The sequence below is a fragment of the Camelus bactrianus genome, chromosome 25 (assembly GCF_048773025.1).
Source record: "Camelus bactrianus isolate YW-2024 breed Bactrian camel chromosome 25, ASM4877302v1, whole genome shotgun sequence".
Classification (NCBI taxonomy): Eukaryota; Metazoa; Chordata; class Mammalia; order Artiodactyla; family Camelidae; genus Camelus; species Camelus bactrianus.
This window is the reverse complement of record NC_133563.1, coordinates 32,995,797-33,014,736: the sequence shown is the minus strand read 5'-3', so window position 1 is coordinate 33,014,736 and position 18,940 is coordinate 32,995,797. Positions and strand designations below refer to the sequence as shown.

At 44.6% G+C, this 18,940-nt stretch overlaps 1 protein-coding gene across 11 annotated transcripts in view; it reads right to left on the bottom strand.

Annotated features, from left to right (window-relative positions):
* The window catches only part of LOC123613546 (uncharacterized), a 32,045-nt gene extending 14,313 nt beyond the window's left edge, over positions 1–17,732 (bottom strand). For 6 of the 11 annotated variants that reach the window (XR_012502295.1, XR_012502298.1, XR_012502296.1 and 3 more), the window contains exons 1-2: positions 17,092–17,728; positions 16,740–16,989 (exon numbers count right to left, since the gene is read on the bottom strand). The gene's annotated coding sequence lies outside the window, so the exon portion shown is untranslated. Of the gene's footprint in view, positions 1–16,739; positions 16,990–17,091 lie in introns of all 11 variants that reach the window. The other 5 variants (XM_074353119.1, XM_074353120.1, XR_012502300.1 and 2 more) reach the window with 4 other exon arrangements.
* Between the last annotated feature and the right edge of the window lie 1,208 nt (positions 17,733–18,940).

Genomic DNA, 18,940 nt, shown 5'->3' with positions numbered 1-18,940 from the left:
TTACTGAGCGCTTCCTTCTTTCCAGGGACTGTGCTCAGCACCTTCCTTGTGTCCCATCACTCAATCCTCCCAGCAACGCTGGGGTCGAGGTACTATTATTATCTTGATTTTTGCAAGTGAGGTAACTGCCGATCGGGTGGTTAAGTAGCATCACCGAGATCATACCTCTGTGTCATACAGCTAGGGTCCAGACCTGAACCCAGCTAGCCTCCCATCAGAGCCCACGAGCTTAAGGACTTGGCGGCTTCCATGCATTGTTTACCCTTGACAGGAGGATCTGCACTGCAAGTAGATGACAGAGTCATCATAATCTTTTCTTAAATTTTGGTAAAATACACATAATGTAAAATTTACCATCTTAGCCATTTTAAGTGTACAATTCAGTGCTGCTAAGTACATTCACATTGTTGTGCAGCCATCACCACCTTCCATCTCCAGAACTCTCTTCATCTTCCAGAACTGAAACTCTGTCTCCATTAAACACTAACTCCCCATTTCCTTCTCTCCCCAGCCCCTGGCAGCCATCATTCTATCTTCTGTCTCTATGAATTTGACCCCTCTAGGGGTCATACAAGTGGAATCATACAGTATACATCCTTTTGTAACTGGCTTACTTGACCCAGCATAATGTCCTCAAGGTCCATCCAGGTCATAGCATGTGTCAGAATGCGCGAGTCTACATAAGCAGAATTTGGCATGTGTCAGAATGTCCCTCCATTTTAAGGCTGGATACCTATCATGTGTGTATATATATGTATATTTTTAATTTTGTTTATCTATTCATCCGTTGATGAGCACTTGTGTTGTTTTCACCTTTTCGCTCTTGTGAATATTGCTGCTGTGAACACGGGTGTGCAAATAGCTCTTTGAGACCCTGCTTTCAATTCTTTTTGGTACACACCCAGAAGTGGAATTGCTGGATCTTACGGTAATTCTATGTTTAATATTTTGAGGAATTGCCGCCCTGTTTTACATAACAGCTGCACCATTTTGTATTCCCACCAAGAGTGCACAAGGGTTCCAATTTCTTCCTATCCTTGCCAATATTTGTTATTTTCTGTTTGTTTGGGGTTTGTTTTAACAGTAGCCATCCTCTGGGGTGTGAGGTGGTATCTCAATGTATCCATATGCATTTCCCTAATGACTAGAGATGTTGAGCATCTTCTCATGTGCGTGTTGGCCATCAGTACTCATCATCTTGATATCCTCACCTACATCAATAATGAAAATACTGAATAGATCCAAATTCTCCTGCAGGGCTGTTTTGAGGCTTAAATGAGAAAACAGGCATGGAAAAACTAACACAGCATCTGGCAAGGAGTGGATATGCAGTAAATGGTGATTCTGTATCGGTTAGCCATTGATACAACAGGGCTGTGTAACAAATTGCCTGTGTTCAGCAGCTGAAACCACAACTGTTTATTATTGTTTATGAATTTATCAGCCAGCTGATGGTTCTGGTCTTAACTAGGCTCATTCATGCATCTACAGTCAGCTACAGTTTGACAGGCAACTCTACTGATTTTGGCTGGGATCTTGGAGTGGGACTGGTTCTAAATTGGTCTAAGCTCCAATTGGGATGTCTCAGCATTTCTTCACACATCTCTTCCTTCCAATAGATTAGCCAGGCATGAACTCAGAGTAATGCCAGGGGCCCAGCAGAAACATGCAAGCACATTTCCAAGCTTCTGCTTGTGTCAAGATTGCTACTGTCCCATTGGGCAAAACAATTGTGCTAGACAGAATTTTAGGATGAGCCCCAGTGAGTCATACCCTGTATAAGCCCCTGCTCCTGGATACAGACAGAACCAGTGACTTGCTTCTGGTCAATAGATTATGGCATAGGTACAATAGTCATACTCATGATTTTATTATGTGATACAAGATTACATGTTAGCCAGCTGGAATAAGAGTTTCTCCCTCTGACCTTGAAGAAGCGGGTTGTCATGTTGTAAGAGGACCACATGGCAGGGAACCATGAGCGACTTCTCAGAGCTGAGAGTAGCCCCCAGCTGATAGCCAGCAAGAGAACAGAGACTTCAGTCCTACAACCTCAAGGAACTGAATTCTGCCAATAGCCTTGGGAATGTGGAAGAGAATCTGAGCTACAGGAAGGAAGACAGCCCAGCCAATACCTTGATTGCAGACATTAAGTAAAGGGCACATCCAAGCCATGCCCCGATTCTTGGCCCACAGACACTGTGAGGTAATAAACGTATGTTGTTTGGGGCTGCTAAGGTTATGGCCACTTGTTATGCAACATGGGAATTGAATACAAGTCACAGAGCCAGCCCAGAGTCAGCAAGGCAGAGCGCTTCCAAAGGGTGGGGCACAGAGAGGCACGAACAGTCGGGATGATGAACACAGTCAGTCCGGCACCCTCCCCAGCACCGAGGGGTCTGGCCAACACTGGCAGCTCTGTGTCAAAGTAACATTACACCACCCTACTGCACACCCTACAAGCTTGGGTCAGCCTTTCTATTTTTTTTTTTTTTTTTTTTTTTGAGATCATATAACCTGCCTCTGCTGGCAACTAGAAATGTCAAAAAGAAAAAAGAAAAAAAGGAGTGAGCTCAGGAATAGGATCAGTGTCTTGGATTAGACCAAGAATTCTGGAACCAGATATCATGGGTTCAAGTCCCAGCTCTAATATCTGCCAGCTGTGTAGCCCTGGACAAGTTCCTTAACCTCCCTATGCCATAATGACATCAATGAAAAAGACAGAACAGTCCTGTCTTAGGGTTATTGTGGAAAGTATGTCAGTTAATATACAGAAAGCACTTAGAACAGCACCTGGGACCTTGTAAATACCACGTAAGTGTTTGCCACCTTATTCTGTTTTCAAATGGTCAGTCAAAGTAAGGATTATGGTCACTCCAACAGAATACCCCAGTAAGGGGAAACCCTAATCCCTGATACTATGGATAAACACACATTTTCTTCACATGCTCCAAAACTCCCATAAATACAAGACCCACAGAAAAACGTGCGACTAAAATGCTTGTGGTAAAACGTGCAGCCAGTATAATGTCACGGAGAGAAGAACGAGAACTAAGCAAGAACGTACGTCATTTTCACAGTATCTTCCTTTCAGAATGCATAAGCCTCATACAATAAGCCGATTTTATTGAGATGCCTTCTTCCTTCTGGAATTTATCATGGGCACTCACTAACAAGTCCTAGTTCCTGCCTCCTTATTTCCAAGGACTGTAGTCCCTAAAGCACAGGGTTTATAACGCTTGTAACAGAGTGCATAGTAACCTCAGCTTTAACAGCCAAGGTGGGGATCTTGGATTCTTCCCTCGTAACCAGAACAAGCAGCCAGGCTTTGGAAGGACGCGCATGCCCTTGGTGGCAGGGGGACCCGGAGTCGAGTTGGGCCCCACCACTTATGACTTGAGGGGCCTTGGAAGCGTGGCCTGAGCTACCCAGGCCTCAGTTTCCCTAATAACATGAATAAGCCCTGCTTCACAAGAAGGAAATGAGGGCCAGAGGAGAAAAAGGATGCGATGGAGCTTTTTAAATTATACTTGAAATGAAGGAGTAGTGCGTCAGTCAGGGTCCCATCAGGAGATAGAAACTCCGCCAGTCACTTGAACAGAGAAAAGCTAGTAAAAAAAAAAAAAAAAAACCATCTACCAGGTGGGCGAGAACTGGAAAGAAAAAAAAGTAGGGGGAGATGCTAGGAAATTACAGAGTAGCAACTGCAGAAGCAGCCCCCAGCCCAGGGAAACGGAAGGAGATGCTGGGATTACTGACGTTTAGAACCTCTGAGGAGGGGCCCCCAGGAAGTTGGAACACAGACGTCTAAGGAAGGGATTGAAGTTGTCTGGGAGGGGTCTTTCTTTGTTGGGGGCATAATAAGGCTGATCCTGGGGAGTGGAAACTGTCACCTGAACCCATAGGACTGCCGGGGTCCACTGTAGTGAACAGTGGGAGGAGCTGTGGGGTCATGCTCCGAAGCAGGAACAGAGTGAGCGCTCCCCCGTGTCTTCACAGACTCCCTCTGACACCTGCTGCTGGAGAAATCAATGCAGAGTTCGTTGGGGGAATGGAAATGTGGTTTCAGAGTATCAGTCCAAGCATCTCAGAGCAGGGTAGAAAAGGTGGGTTTAGGGCTGATGGACACAAGTTAGTGCCCAGCACTAGAAGGTGGAGAAAGGGCATTAAACCGATAGTCAGGGGCAGCCCCTTCTAGGGGGTGGTGAGCCCCGTCTGCTCCCTGCACCACAGTTTCACCTGTAAAATTGGATGCTAGACTGAGTTACTGGGTAATTCATCTCTGACACTGGAGTTTCTGAGTGTGTGACCCTTGTAAAGACTTCAGCAAGCTCCTAGTGTCCTCTTCTGGAAGGGGACCTCCCCTGGTTCATTTTCCTTTGAGAAAAAGAGAAAGGCAGACAGACAGGTGCCTGGGTTTCCAGGAGGCTGCACCGGAACTGAGGAATCCACAGGTTCCTGTATCTCAGGGTCAATAACAGACCCCACGATTTCCAATCGCTGGGATCACAGATAGACCCAGACAGCCCGGGGAGAATCCCTCAGCCTGGTGTGGACCTGCCAGGCCCTGCCAGGGGCTGGCATCTGAAGGCCTGTTGTTCTCACGGCCGGATGCCTGAGCACTTATCAAGGACCTACTGTATAGCACGGAGAACTATACTCAATTCCTTGAAATAACATATAATGGAAAAGAATCTGAAAAGAAAATACATGTATATGCATATGTGTAACTGAACACCTTGCTGTACACCTGAAACTAACACTGCAAATCAGCTACACCAACTGTGATCTCCTTGTGGGCACGGACTGTCTTATTCAACCCATAGAAGAAATGAAGGGCCGTCACTGATGAGAGGATTCGCTTATCCTTTCGCAGAGAGTAAAAATCGAAAGGGTGGTTGTTACTGGGGGAGATTCTAAGAAGGGCCATGTCCAGCAAGCCTCCTGTCCCAAGACCTGAGTGGTCTTTTCCCTCTTGGCCTTGCCTCAAAGGGACCCCTGGGGACAAGTGTCCAGTTTGGAGCCGTGAGGTGGGCGTGGCTCTGTTCTCAGCCAGAACCTACGGCCCTCCTTTCCTTCTCACTCCCTTCATCACATTGTTTATTTACACATCTCCTCTCCTAGATTGTGGGCCCTGTTCAGAGCTATTCAGATCACGTTATCCACCCTTGCAACTATGTGACACATAGAAATGAAACCAAAATCGGTACAAGAAATGAGTAAGTGTCGGTACCTAATTCAGTGTAAGGAAAAGCTTGCAAATTGCTAAGGCTTTCAGGAGAGTGAAGGGCTGCTGTGGGAGGCAGTGAGCCCCTCCTGGGAGGTTTGCAAACAGGAGCTGCAGCTGCGTTTCCCACAGTGATAGTTGAACTCGGCATTGGTAGGGGCTGCGTGGCTTCCCTGGGCTCTTCCAAGAAAAATGTCCTGGATACCACAGTGTCTAAATCCTGCACTGATACTTCCGTCCGTAACTGCACAGAGAGAGGGAGAGAGCCTGGGCAGAAGTCATCCCAAGTCAGAGGGTCCCCAGCCTGGCCACTCCGTGGTCACTGAACCTTGCCCTCCTTGAGCCTGGCTGACCCGTTCTCTGGACACACTCCCAAGGCCAGCTCCACAGAAATGCCAGGTATGCAATTCTTAATTGGATACTTGGCAAAGGACGAGGACAGTTCATTGGGTCCACTGCCCAAGCCTGCATGGACGCAGGCAGGGGAGAGAGAGTCCCCGGCCAGAGCAAAGGATGCCAATTTCTACTTGGCAAAGGGGCAGGCGTTTCAGAGAGGATTACCGGGCAGTTCTAACCAGCTGTCACAAGGGCCGAGTATTGTTCTAACCAGCTGCCCCTGTGTGAACCCTCCTCTCCAGCCAGGTCAGCCTGCCCTGTCCCCTGAACACGCAGTGCTGGCTCCTGACCCCACCCCGTGCGCACACTGTGCCCTCCCCGGGTGACTCCACCCTGCTGACTGCCCACCCGCCTCCTCCCTAGCCTGCAAGGCCCAGCGGAAGCCCATCTCTTTTCTGAACCCTCCTCCAGACCATGGGGATCTCAGCAACTCCAGAACAACCAATTGGCTATTAGAACAATAACAACCACAGTTGCATTAATTGAGCTCTTACTGTGTGCCACAAGTAAGCACTTTACATGCATCGTGTTAACCCTCAAAACAATTCTGCAAGGAAGAAGCTGTCCCTGTCTTAGAGGTGGTGAAACTGAGACTTTATTCTATTTGCTAAGCTAGTGGACAACAAAGCTGGGCTTCCTGGCTCCAAATACCATGTGCTTTCCAGGCAGAAATCACGCTATTATCTTTCTTATGGGCTCCCCTAGCCCTTGGGAAAGAGCCTGCATTCCTTCAGATCAAGGGCTGTTTTATAATCCCGTGTCCCCCAAAGTTCTTCCTGCGGGATATTAGCAAAACTCTTTCCAATAAATTTTCCCTGTGCCTGATCCATTTTAAATTGGCTTTCTGTCGCTTGTCACCAAAAGAATCCTAGACAATGCCGTTTGGACATGTACTTCTCACTGAGCAAGTATAGATGCTTGAGGGCAGGGCTCAAAAAGCCACGGCTACACCCTGGGCATCCCCCAGGGGGGAATGAGTAACTGTGACTAAGCGGGCAAATTTCCTGTACAGATTCCCCAAATTTGGATCATTTGGGGAAATAACTAAAATTTTCCCAAACTCTTTAAGGTATCAAGATGTGGATTTAAAAATCATTTTGAGGTGGGGCGGGTATACTCAGTGGTCGAGTTGCATGCCTAGCATGCACGAGGTCTCAGGTTCAAGCCCCAGTACTTCCATTAAATAAGCCGATGAATAAACATAATTACCTACCCCCCAAATGAATTAAAAAAAAATTTTAAATCATTTTGTGCAGGATTAACAGATACACATTACCGTATATAAAACAGATAAACAAGGGCCTACCGTATAGCATAGGGAACTATATTCAACTTCTCGTAATGAGCTTTAATGGAAAAGAATCTGAAAATATACGTATATGTATGTATATGTATAACTGAATCACTCTGCTGTATACCTGAAACTAACATTGTAAATCAACTACCCTTTAATTAAAAAATAAGAATTAAAAAAAATTTAAATAAAAATCACGTTATGTAAGAACTCCCAGAGCAGTCAGAAAATGAGAGAAAATTATTTCAGCGCTGTCCCAGCTGTGAGCCATCCAACTGGCCAGAGAAGGTCCGTCCCACTGCTTGCTCCCAATCCCGTGCCAGCCCCACCCCATGCTCCTCTATACCCAGCCTGCTCAACTTTTGTTTAGCATCTTGGAGTGTTGCCTCTGAGACGCACACAGACTGCCTCGCTCCTTGCCTGACGCGCAGTGGGGCCAGTCAGCAGGTGCACCGGCACGAGTGTAGAAAGACCTCAGGGGCATGTAGAGCAAGGATCATAACCTCCAAGGCCTGCAGACGCCTGGTGGGTAATGCAGAAGCACCGGCAACAGCCATGCAGGCTCAGTGCCGACTAGCGGCTGCCTGCAGCCTCTGTGTCGGGGAGACCCTGGAGGGAATGCGGGTCTAGGAGGGGGGAGCCCGAGAGCTTTGTCCAGAGGCAGCAGCTGCCCTGTCTACCCGGTAATGTCAGGCCCAGAGGAGTCAGCCCTTTGCAATGCTTCAGAGAAGCCATAGGTCCTTACTTTTCTGTGAAATCTATTCGGTTGTTTGTTTGTTTGGTATTTTGAGGAGATGGGTGGTAAATTCGGTTTTGGGTGTTTTTTAAATGGAGGTACTGGGGATTGAACCCAGGACCTTGCACATGCTAAGCATGTACTCTACCACTGATCTATACCCTCCCCCCACCCATTTTTTAACATTGGCAGTTTATTTAAACTGCTTTTTAAAAGTCACTTGCATCTGTAAAACCCATTGGAGCATGGATCCTGCCTATAGCTGGCCAGTTTATGACCAAACCATGGGAGCAAGACTTGAATCCAGAGAGGTGAGGCAACCCACCAAGGGCACACAGCTTGTTGGTCGCAGAGAGGCACAGAGACTGGACCTCCAGACGGCCAGGCTCCAGTCCAGCCCTTGCTCTGCAGGTCTCAGCAGGCATGGATCCTTGCCAAGGCTGCTCTGATGACATACATCTGCAAGGTCACAGCAAAGCCACGCCTTTACCCAGGTCCCTGCACGTCACTGCCACGTACACCTCCCTAACCCACAACCCTCCAGTGATTCCCCATTGCTTCATGGACTCATGTCCGATCTTCTGGGATGAGCACAATGTTCTTTCTCTGATCTTACTTCCTCCAAGGTCATTCTGGGAGTTTTCCTCTAAGGTCATTCATGCACCTATCCGTCCAGAGTGTACAGGGCACAGTGTTCAGCCCTGGGGAGACAGAGTCAGATGAGACCCAGGCTCTGCTTTGAAGAGCTGCGAAGATCAATTTCACATGTCAACTTGGCTGGGCCATAGTGCCCAGGTGTTTGGCGAAACATCAATCCAGATGTTGCTGTGAAGGTAGTTTTTTAGATGTGCTTACTATTCAGATCTGTCAACTTTGAATAAGGCAGATGACCCTCCATAAAGTGGGTGGGCTCCATCCAATCAGTTGAAGAGTTTGAGAGAAAAGACTGAGATCCCTGGAAGAAGAAAATATTCTCCCTCTAGACTGCCTTTGGACTCAAGCTACAATATCGACCCTTTCCTGGGTCTCTAGCCTGCCAGCCTGTCCCACAGACTTTGGACTTGTCAGCCTCCACAATCACAAATGCCAATTCATTAAAATAACTCTCTTCCCTCTAGATAGATAGATGATAGATAGATAGATAGATAGATGGATAGATAGATAGATGGATAGATAGATGGATAGACTGATAAACATACACACCTTATTGGTTCTGTTTCTCTCGAGAACCGTGACTAATACAAGAACTCATGGTCTAGTGTGAAATATACTATAGCTTCCTTTCTTCATACTAAATTCACATTTGATGTGAAGGCACAAGAAAATGAAGGAAACGGTCATTTTTTCCCCAGATTTTAACCAAGAGTTTGTGTATCTGTGCTAGTGCATTTTTTGGAGAAAAGTGTCAAAGAATTTTGGAACTCTCCCTCACCAAAACTCAAGGACCACTGCATTTCCTGGCTCTGGACAGCCCTTCCACTGAAATTCAGTGGGATATAAAGCATCTCTGTGGTTTGTTTTGCTCTCACTAACCAGGGACCTAGAAGTTTTTTGGTGCTGATTCCAAATGAAACCACTGAAGAATGATAGAAAGTGTCCTCAATCCAGAATCGGACGTTTGTGGATCCAAACTCTGTCTCTGCCATTACAGTGACCCAGGACATGTCACAACCTCTCTGAGCCTCAATCTCCTCATCTGTAAAATGGAACTAATACCATCTCATGGAGTTGCTGTGAGTTCTAACTGAGGTGCAAATGTGCCTGATCAGCACAGGGCCTCACCCCGGGGCGTGCTCAGTACATGTTCATTTATTAATTATGCACACGGTTACACTCATGCCGGAGGAGCCACCGTACTCAGCTTGCAGGATCCCAGCGTAAGCCAACCAAGGTCAAGTTGCTTTCCTTTTAGTCACAGACACTGTCTGGGTTTGGACCCAAACCATAAGGAAAAAATAAATAAATAAGGCACCTGTTCCTTTAAATCCCAGCTCCTAGGGTGAGACAAATACTTTTCTTTTGCAGAGGCAGCTTCGCTTTTCTCAGCTGCCAATCAGGGATAATTATATCTCCCTCAAAACCTGTCATAATGCCAGGACACAAACACTTTACACATGCCTGTCTCTCCTTCCTCAAACCCAGAAGGCAGCAGAGTGTGGAGGCCTGGAGCCTGGGGTCTGGAGTCAGAGAGTCCAGCCTTGCAACTCTGCCTGATGGCTTCCTGGTCTTTAAGCCTTGGTCTGCCCCCCGCCCCATCAGCATGTCAAACAAGGCTGGTAAAATGAGGCACCTCATAGTTTGCAAGGATTTAGTAAGTCATACAAGGCTTGGACTTCCTGTCCAGTCAGGATTGTAAGCAAGGCCTATTATTATTATGACCCTAACTTTGTCAGGGAAAGGTGATCGCTGCTGGCACCAAGCTCTTGCTGTAAATTTCCCTTTCCTAACCTCTGCCTAACCTCTTTCGGACTGGCGTTCTATCGCCTGCCAGCAAATGCCTTTTGGAAATGTACTCTCAATTTACCTCTTGGATCACTGAGCTGGGCGGGCAATTAGCGCTCATCCCCCTTTTCAGATGGGACATCTGAGGTCCGAGAGATGAAGCCACCAGCCCAGCGGAGCCCGGAGAGGAGGCAGTGGAGGAGCTGTCCACTCTCGATTGTCTTGGCTTCATCTCGCTGACTGCATGAGGGTCAGAAAGCGGATACAGCAGCCAAGAAATTTGGCAAGAGCTGCTTAGTCGGGGGGTCACAGAGCAAGAGAAAGCATGGGATTTTGTCCCTAATTATGTCCTGTTTAACTTGGCCTTCCCTGTGGCCAGCAAAGCCAAACTGCCCGCAGAGTTCTCGCCCTCGGGCGGACATCAGGAATTCTGACTTCTAATTTGGGCTGATCACTTTGGACAAGTTGCCCAGCCTTCCTATTCTCATCTTCCCATTTATAAGTCTGGGATAATAATAGCTTCTTCTCTTTGGAGAACATTTCAATGGCTTTTTTTAAACAGGGTTACATCATTTGTTCCCCTTAATTTGCTTTGTTTGGGTAGGCAGGAAATTATTTGCAGCCAGCAGCCAGTAATTACTAATCACACTGATAATTTGTAAAAAAAAAAAAAAAAAAGAAAAAGAAAGAACTGCAAAATGTATTTCAAGACTAGATCTCTATTTGCTAATGAAACATTCCCCTGGGAGTGGGTTTTAGGGGATGTTCAGCCATCACATGGATAGAAGTTGGCCTAGGATAGAAAGGGTACTGAACTGAGTGTTAGGGAGCCCCACGTGAGGCTAGGAGACCCTGGTGAGGTCATTTGACCTGTCTGAGTCTCCGATTGATTCTTCAACCATAAAAGGAGGGAGTTGAACTAAAAGACCTTTAAAGTCCTCTTCAGCAATGCTGCTCTGACTCCACTTTCAATAATCATTTAATGAAACTACTTCTCAAAAAATAAATAAATTTTAAAAATTAAAAAAGTAGGTCTATATTATTTTGAGGGGGTGAATATAGTTACATTGTACATGTTAACCAGATGAGTAACTGGTCCCTTTTGGTTGAACATCAAGACATCGATATATATAAATATTTTTGCATGTGGAAAAAAAAAACTACTTCTCAGTTACCCTGGTCCCTCTCAATCAATGCCCTTCCCCAGCTGCCCTCCAGAGAGCTACCAGCATAAATCTAATCATGTCGCTCCCTGTGTGAAACTCCTGGTAACAGAGGAAGGGACATGTACACACACACGTACAATAAGTGGTCATTTAAAATAAAACATAAAGAGAAGCTTTCAATAACATGAGGAAATGAACAGCTTAACTTACGTGAGAAAGGCAGGATGCAAAATTATGCAATAATATCTGAATAATTAAAAATGTAGGAGACGAGGAGGGGTGGGTACAGCTCAAGTGGCAGAGTGCATGCTTAGCATGCACAAGGTCCTGGGTTCAATCCCCAGTACCTCCTCTAAAAATAAATAAATAAATAAATCTAACTTCCTCCTCCCCTCGCCAAAAAAAAACTTAAAAAAAAAAGCAAAATGTATAAGACAAAGACTAGAAGGAACCATCGCAAGATGTTAACAGCGGTTAATTGACTCAGCCTACTAAGTGCCGGAGCTGGGACTCAAACGCAGGTCCCTGATGGAGAGAATGTGTGTGAGCTGTTATGGAAAGAGCAGGAATAGTAAATATCCAGAACTCTGAAGACCTCGAAGACAAAAGAGTATCAGAATTGTGACATGGACGGTATTTTCATCAGGCAGTATTTTCATGGAAACAGCATTGTGCTTGGACCTGGGAGGCCAGGATTCAAATCCCAAGCTCTTGTACTTCTTCCACGGGTTTTTTGTGACTTCCCAACCCTCCTTAAGCTTCATCATTGCCATCTGAAAACACAGGGCTAACAGATCCAGCACCCCAGAAAATGGCACTCTGGAAAATAAGTGAAATGTGAAATTAAACACAGATGGAAAAAAATCAATAGCTTTTATTAGATACAGATTTTTTTTTCACAAAAATAGGACTCTAAGAGCACCATGTTGTCTACCATTATAGATTGTTAGTGCTGAGAGGGACCTCAGGGCTCATTAGTCTGGACGTGTTCAACTTGGAGCAGTGCACCCCTAGGGTTCCACAGATATACAGCCTTCAAATGTGAGATGGTTGTATGTGGTCTGCCTTCCCAGACCACATCATCTCATGGTAACAATACCCTAATTTGTAGTGTAGGGGGTGGGGGAGACCACACCATTGCACTCCCTGCATGGTTCAAGTGGAGCCCGTCCACCCCATGTTACAGTGGTAGGCAAGTGGCTGATACAGCAGCCATCCGTTTATCCACGGGGAAGGCATCAGGCCTGGGCTGGACTTTTGACAGAACTATGAGAAAAAGATGTGCTCTTTATGTTGGCATGGCTCAACTGGTGGAACGTCAACCTGCGTTGCTGACAGACATAGTTGCTGTCACTTGGGGAGACCCTTCCTGAACAGAAAGCCAACAACTCAAAAAGTAGTGTGAAAACAAACTGATTAGCACAGTGTCTGGTACGTGGGAAGCAGCTGATAAATGTTACCAGAAAGTGATATGTGGAAGGCTGGTCACCAAAATGGTTATCTCTAGACAGTGGGGTTATTTCATTCTTTATATTCCTCTGTATTGCTCGACTTTTTTTACCTCAAGCATATGTAATTTTCATAAAAGTGATAATAAAGTCTTATTAAAATTTACCTTCTGAAAAAGAAAAGTAGTGCCAAATGATAGAGCCAACCCTCTAAGAGCACCTTTTGGGATCCTGGATCCAGCCATGCCTAACACTATAGCTTCTTCAAAACTTTTGAGGACTATAAACCATGACATTGCCTTTTGGAATATTCCATTTTCAGCTGGGTCCCTGTCACTTGTGACCAAAAGAACCCTGACAAATACAAGAGACTTCATGAATTCCTTGAAATAGTATGCAAACTTTCTGCAAATGTGCATAGGCATCTTAGAGACAGGATCAGTATTCATACTGAGTTCCTGAACTAAAAAGATTAAAACTTACCACTCTATTCCAATGCTCACATTTTACAGATAAGAAGGAAGACACAAGTCGAAAGAGTAAATTGCTTCAGGTTACACATCAAGTTGGAGACAGAACACAGACCAGAATTCAGTTCTGCTGACTCATTGTAACCTTACATCTTCCTCCTTCCAATGGAGCTCACCTATGGCCACTCAGAATCATTAGGGAGCTGATAACCATCACCACATGCAGGCTCTCCCTTAGAACAGGTAAGTCAGCACATCTAGAGATGCAGATTTGAGCACCAGTATTTTAGAAAGCTCCCTGGAAGATTCTAACGTGCAGTTAGGATGAGAACTCCTGCCTTGAAAACAGTGAAAACAGTGAAACTTACAGAACCCAATATGTCCAATACTTATTAATAAACTTAAATAAATACCTTACTAACATAAAGTTAAACATCTTACTCTACCCATGAATTTCACTTGGTGTTGATGCAAAATTGAAAGACATAGGTCTTGCCCTGAAAAACACTTCATCTCTTTGCAAAAGGAAGTAAATACATCCATCAAAAATTAGGAGGGGGGGGCTAATTTTATCTGCAACAGAATGGAATTCTTGGCAGCTCTGCCTTCAAACGCTCAGTCACCTAGTTCTCTCTTGGTCTCTCAAATTAAGTAAACAGTCCCTTTAGACATTATAATTAAGTGTTTGAATCTGTTTGAAACAGTCTCATGTAGGAAATGTAAAGCATTTGAGTATATGTACAAAAATTCCCTTTAAGTGTAGAGTTTTTGTGTGAACGAAGTTAAGTTGCTATCTGCATAAAATAGACTATTGTAACTGTTAGAAGTTTTATGTAAGCCTCAAGGTAACCACACAGCAAAAATCTACAGTAGATTCACAAAAGATAAAGAAAAGAATGAAAGCGTATCACTACAGAAAATCATCAATTCACAAAGGAAGGCAGCAAGAAGAACAAGCAAACTACAAAATAGCCAGAAAGCAATTAAAAAGGTAGCATTAATTAGTAAGTCCTTCCCTATAAATAATTACTCTAAATGTAAACAGATTGAATTATCCAATCAAAAGACATAGAGTGGATGGGTGTATTAAAAAAAAAAAAAAAAGACCTAACTATATGCTACCTACAAGAGATTTAATCAAAATTCTAATGGAATTTTTCACAGAAGAAGAAAAAAATCCTAAAATGTGTGTGGAACTGTAAAAGACCTCAAATAGCCAAAGCAATCCTGAGAAAGAAGACCAAAGCTGGAGGCATCACACGTCCTAATTTCAAACTATACTACAAAGCTATTGTAATCAAAACAGTATGGATCCTATCATATCAGGGCCCCACTCTATGACCTCATTTAACCTTTATTACTTCCCTAAGGGCTCCATCTTCAAATACAGCCCACTGGATGTTAGGGCTTCAACATGAATTCTGTGCATATCAAGCTCCATGGCCCAAGCTCTATGTGGGTGTTTAGGGATGGAAAGAATGAAGAAAGCTATCAGAAAGAAAAACTGACAACAGTTCAATGTCAAAACAAACAACCCAACTAAAAAATGGGCAGAAGATCTGAACAGACATTTTTCCAAAGAAGACATACAGATGGCCAACAGGCACATGAAAAGATGCTCAACATCACTAATCACCAGGGAAATGTAAATCAAAACCACAATGAGATATCGCCTCACCCCTGTCAGAATGACCAGCATCAAAATGACCACAAATAACAAGTACTTTGGTGGTGGGAATGTAAATTGTGCACTGAGTTGCAGTGCACACAGCCCCTCCTCGGGTAAGGCGTAAAGTAGATGGAGCACTTTGGAGGGCATGCAGGGGGCAATAACATCTTCTTAGTAAGAATGTGTTATCGGCAGGGACTTGGAACTCTACTCTGCTGTCATCATACACAGTTGATGGGGGTGTGAACTGATGGAAAAATTATATGGGGAAATTTGTCATTGCCTCTCACAATTAGTAAATGCACATGCCCTTTGATCCAGCAGTCCCACTGCTGAGGACGTGCTCTATGGCTACAACCTGAAAGGTACACAGATTATACCCATGTGTTTGTTATAGCAAAAAAAAAATTAAAAATAAAAATAAACAAAAGTGGAAAAGACAGAAAACAAATGGAGTATCCACCTCTAAAGGTCTGGTTATGTGAATTGTGATACAGCCCCATGGCGTGTGATAAAGCTATTAAAAAGAATAAGTGAAGTCTATACATGCTAATTCGTTTATTAAAAAATAAACTATTGTGTGTCTACCATGTGCCAAGTCCTGTTCTTGGCACTGGAAATGCAGCAGAAAATGAGTAGGATCTCTCTTCTCAAGGAGAAAGAGTAGTGGGGACAATTAACAAGCCAACAAATAACTAAGATAATCTCAGGAAGGGATAAATACTATGTGAAAATATAGTAGGATGATGTGCTCAAAGGGCGACTGGGAGAGGGACCACCTTTGATGGGTGTCTATGGAAGGCTTCTTTGAGCAAGCGACGTTTGAGCTGAGACCTGAAAGACCGGACGGAGACATCCCCTTCTTAAAGAACGGAAGATTAGGGGAAGAGCATTCTAGGGAGAGACAACAGCAAGGGTAAAGGCCCTGAGGTGGGAACGAGCTTGGTTTATTCAAAAAAAGGACCAAATGCCAATGTAATCGGAGCAGAGTGAGTGGGAAGAACAGTGGTACAGGATGAAGTTGGAGAAATGCTAGGAGACCCACGTTTCTTCTGTTCCATCTCTTGCATTTTTGTCCCCTGTTTTTCCATCTGTAAAATGGAGTTACTAATCACTGACAGCTTTTATGTCCTATGATCTCTGCAAGAAGTCTGTGTAACAGGCAGGACAGGCCTTAACACTCCCCACTTTACAGGGGAGGAAACTGAGATGCAAGAAGTGACTTTGCCTCAAATCACACGTTTTTATTCAGCAGAATCAGGACTCAGATTCAGCTCCCTAATTGCTATTACCACACTCTTCCCACTGCATCATAACCTCCTCCATCCCATTTGTGTATTTCAAAAACAGCAACCATACATTCCGAGGCAAGTCTTATAACCTCCAATTCTTTTAATTCTTATTTTTTTTTATTATAGTAGAGTTGATTTACAATGTTGTGTTAATTTCTGGTGTACCGCATATTGATTCAATTTTATATATGTGTGTGTGTGTATATATATAATATATATATATATATTGGAATATATATATATTCTTTCTAAGAGAGGTTCAGCCCCAGTGTTGTAGATAAATTGAGTTTTTCAGCTTGCAGCATAGAGCCATCCATGGGTCCAACAGTTTTATTTTCAATGTAATTCACTGTTTACATATTTTTCTCTCCTAGCAAAGTGTCAACACGCTGAAACTATGCATGCTGTAGACCTAGGGTAGGCAGAGAACCTGAGGGTGGAAGATATGGTGAGCGGCAAAAGCCATGCCCACGCTGCACCCCCAAGGTTACTCAGCTTGTACACTGTGAGACCAGAATTTGAACTCATAGCCATCCAAGTCAAAGGGTGTGCTCCTTCCAATAACTGGGACAGTGCGTGTGAAGGACCGAACAGAGTACCTGACACGTGGTAGTGGCTCAATTAACTGTCACTGCTGCTGTTGTCTTGCGCCCTGTGCTGGTAGAAGGGCCTCTCCCTAGTCGGCAGTCATCCTCTCTAATGGCAAACATCCACCCAAAGACGCAAGGGATTTAGAAGATCACGTTGTGAGGATTCCAGATGATTCCCGTGCCACGAATCCTCCCTCCATAATTCACACAGAAAGCCTGACAGTCTCGCTTCATTTCTCAGAACAGAGTCTTCTGGGGACTGAAAGATTAATCAGACTTCATTAATTCTGCAGAATAAACCCTGGCGTGTTTACCCGCGCACTCAGAGGCATTATCATAAATCACCAAAATTAAAGCTCACCTGTCTGAGCAGAGGCTCAGCCTGCGCTGGGGCCCTGGGAGCAGAAGGTCACGGTGTCACTGGCTTCCCAATGGCTTCATTTCTTTCTGAACCTTCATGTGACCAGCGGGACCAGCTGCCCGATGCTCCAGTTTGATCATTAACAGAATCATGACCATTAGCCCCATGGTTTTTTCGCTCAGAATAAGTAAAGACTAAGCTACACTGAGAGGAGATTAGAAGTTTGAGAGGCAGTGATTTGTTTTTTCAAGCTGTAGCTTCTTACAGCCAAAGCCTGAATAGGCCTTAGAGATTTGGAAAGGATTAGCAATGTGTCCAAGGTCACACAAGCCACGGGCAGCAGACCTGGGACCAGACCTCGGGACTCCTGATTCTCTGTCTCGTGCTCTTTCCACTCCAGTGCATCCGCCTATGGGCTTGGGCTAGATTAGAAAACATTCAAAAATATTTACTACCTCCTGGGACAAATATCTTGCTTACTTTTGTCTTGCTCATATGATTTTCTTTGGCCCTCAAACAGAAGCAGACCTACTGCAAGCCCGGGTTGAAATGTGCTTGAATGGTTGAGCATGAGAAGGCTATGGTCTCACAAACTCACAAGTCCAAGGAAGATAAGAGGCTGGTGGGGCAGACCCTGACCCAGCTTACAGGCACCCAGTCTTGCGCAGCCTAGATCAGCCGGTCCCCAGACGATGCACAGACACAGGAGTGAAATAGATGCTTATCCCTGAGATTTTTTTATTTGTAGCTGCGTATTACACACTAGTAGTTGGCTGAGTCAAGGCTCATCCTACAAACAGATGTATAGGATGTCTAATTCCTGTGATGCAGAATGATGCATTAGAAGGATCCTGAACTTTGACTTTCATTTGAATCTTAGTTTAGGCATTTGGTTACTTTGAGAACTCAGGAAAATCATTAAAACTCTCTGAGACTTGATTTCCTGAACTCTAAAATTAAAGTAATAATACTTACCCATAAGGGGATGCTATATGGATTGAATTGTGACCCCCTCCCCAAATTTACATACTGAAGCCCTAATCCCCACCATGTGACTATATTTGGATACGAGGCCTACAAGGAGGTAATCAAGGTTAAATGAAGTCGTAAGGGTGGGGCCCTGATCTGATAGGATTAGTGTCCTTGTAAGAAGAGAAACCAAAGCGTGCTCTATCTATCTTCTCTCTCTCTCTTCTCTCCTCTCTTCCTCCCCCCCACTCCCTCTCCCTACTCTCCCTCCATCTCTCTCCCTCTCTCTCCCTCTCTCCCCCTTCGTTCCCTCCCTCCCTCCCCCTCTCTTTATCTCTTTCTGCCATATGAGGACAGTGAAAAGCCAGGAACAGATTCTCACCTGGAACTGAATGCTGCTGCTTTTGGATTTTTAACCTCGGGAACTGTGAGAAATTAATTTCTATTGTTTAAGCCACCCAGTCTGTGGTGTTTTGTTATGCAGCCTAAGCAGACTAAAACAGTGGATGATCAGAACTAGAAATTCAGAATTTGATGTTAACTGCCTAGCACATAGTGGGGTTTAGATCACAAACCACTAGCTGGAGAGTTGGGAAGAGGTAGGCTGGGACTACATTGAAAATCAATAATGTCAGAAGTGCATTCTCCTCTAATATCATAAAACCCTGATTTTTAGCTGGGCACGTGACACCCAAAATAGAGCTGAGTTTCCCAGATTTTTTTTTTTTTTTGCCACCTAGTGTGATTTGGCTATATGACCAAGTTCTTCCCAAGAAGATATAAAGGGAAGTGCTACATACAACTTCTGAGACATGTTCTTTAAAAGAGGGACAGCCTACCCTCTTACTCATTCTTACTGGCTTGAATGTGGACATGATGG